The following is a 2500-nucleotide window of genomic DNA, read 5'->3' on the forward strand; positions in this document are numbered from 1 at the left end:
ACGCCGGGAGGCCCCCCCTCACCGGCCGGGGACGGTCCCACCCAGCCACCGCCGCGTATCGCTTCACACCCAGATGCCATTCACGTTCGTGGGCATGGTGGGTATCGCTGGAACAACCGGTTGGTAGCTCAACCGATCGTCGCCATCACTGATTCACCTCTAGCGAGAACAACCGCACCACAACGGTTTACCAGTTGTTCATTTGCGTAACGTCACCAGCAAACGTAGGCGTCCATCGCCATTTGCAAATTCAACGATTGTTGCATGCCTGTGTCAGGTGTCACGACACACTGTCTGCCCACATACACGCAACAACATGTGCACGCTTCGCGAACACGTGGAAGGTGGCCCCCGTACGTATGCGATGTCCATTGCGCGAACGACTGTCAACCGGCCTCTGTCGCATGTCGCAGATGTGGAACGCAGTGCACCATGCTATCACGGTGTGTGAGAAGAGACGACTACGTCTGACAACACGCGCCACTACATCAACAGACGGCTCATGCTGATCGCCATCCAGGGCATACCACACTGCAATCCAGCTCTTATAGGGAGACGACACGTAGCTGAGTGCACAACATTTGGACCGCATGGTTCGCCGTTGTTGGCGCAGTCGTTGTACGGTCACATGTACCACGATGTATCATTCAGTACATGAGGACCAATGTGCAGTACAGTGTGTGATTTGGACGTACAACATCAGCGGACAGTTGACACAGGCCGTACCACAGCGTAGGCTAAGTGCTTCGCCATGCGAATGCCAATGAACAACTGCAAATGCCAATGAACAACTGCAAAGGGCATTGAGCATGTACGTCCTGCTGCCATCCACATTACAGTGTATAGCTGCAAGGTGTTTAACATGAAGCGATACACTGGGGACCGGGCAGTGCGAGTAGCAAACTATATTGCGGGGGTTGCAGTTGGGCAACACTACACTAATTTAACGCGTCGTATGACAATTACAGAGCAGGTTAAGGCCCAACGTGTGTTGGGTTAAGGCCCAACGTGTGTTGGGTTAAGGCCCAACGTGTGTTGGGTTAAGGCCCAACGTGTGTTGGGTTAAGGCCCAACGTGTGTTGGGTTAAGGCCCAACGTGTGTTGGGTTAAGGCCCAACGTGTGTTGGGTTAAGGCCCAACGTGTGTTGGGTTAAGGCCCAACGTGTGTTGGGTTAAGGCCCAACGTGTGTTGGGTTAAGGCCCAACGTGTGTTGGGTTAAGGCCCAACGTGTGTTGGGTTAAGGCCCAACGTGTGTTGGGTTACAGCACAATGTGGGTTACGTTAAGGCGCAATATAGGTTACGTTAAGGCGCAATATAGGTTACGTTAAGGCGCAATATAGGTTACGTTAAGGCGCAATATAGGTTACGTTAAGGCGCAATATAGGTTACGTTAAGGCGCAATATAGGTTACGTTAAGGCGCAATATAGGTTACGTTAAGGCGCAATATAGGTTACGTTAAGGCGCAATATAGGTTACGTTAAGGCGCAATATAGGTTACGTTAAGGCGCAATATAGGTTACGTTAAGGCGCAATATAGGTTACGTTAAGGCGCAATATAGGTTACGTTAAGGCGCAATATAGGTTACGTTAAGGCGCAATATAGGTTACGTTAAGGCGCAATATAGGTTACGTTAAGGCGCAATATAGGTTACGTTAAGGCGCAATATAGGTTACGTTAAGGCGCAATATAGGTTACGTTAAGGCGCAATATAGGTTACGTTAAGGCGCAATACAGGTTACGTTAAGGCGCAATACAGGTTAGGTTAAGGCGCAATACAGGTTAGGTTAAGGCGCAATACAGGTTAGGTTAAGGCGCAATACAGGTTAGGTTAAGGCGCAATACAGGTTAGGTTAAGGCGCAATACAGGTTAGGTTAAGGCGCAATACAGGTTAGGTTAAGGCGCAATACAGGTTAGGTTAAGGCGCAATACAGGTTAGGTTAAGGCGCAATACAGGTTAGGTTAAGGCGCAATACAGGTTAGGTTAAGGCGCAATACAGGTTAGGTTAAGGCGCAATACAGGTTAGGTTAAGGCGCAATACAGGTTAGGTTAAGGCGCAATACAGGTTAGGTTAAGGTACGACGTAGGTTAGGTTAAGGTACGACGTAGGTTAGGTTAAGGTACGACGTAGGTTAGGTTAAGGTACGACGTAGGTTAGGTTAAGGTACGACGTAGGTTAGGTTAAGGTACGACGTAGGTTAGGTTAAGGTACGACGTAGGTTAGGTTAAGGTACGACGTAGGTTAGGTTAAGGTACGACGTAGGTTAGGTTAAGGTACGACGTAGGTTAGGTTAAGGTACGACGTAGGTTAGGTTAAGGTACGACGTAGGTTAGGTTAAGGTACGACGTAGGTTAGGTTAAGGTACGACGTAGGTTAGGTTAAGGTACGACGTAGGTTAGGTTAAGGTACGACGTAGGTTAGGTTAAGGTACGACGTAGGTTAGGTTAAGGTACGACGTAGGTTAGGTTAAGGTACGACGTAGGTTAGGTTAAGGTA

The sequence above is a fragment of the Schistocerca serialis genome, unplaced genomic scaffold (assembly GCF_023864345.2).
Source record: "Schistocerca serialis cubense isolate TAMUIC-IGC-003099 unplaced genomic scaffold, iqSchSeri2.2 HiC_scaffold_1195, whole genome shotgun sequence".
Taxonomy (NCBI): domain Eukaryota; kingdom Metazoa; phylum Arthropoda; class Insecta; order Orthoptera; family Acrididae; genus Schistocerca; species Schistocerca serialis.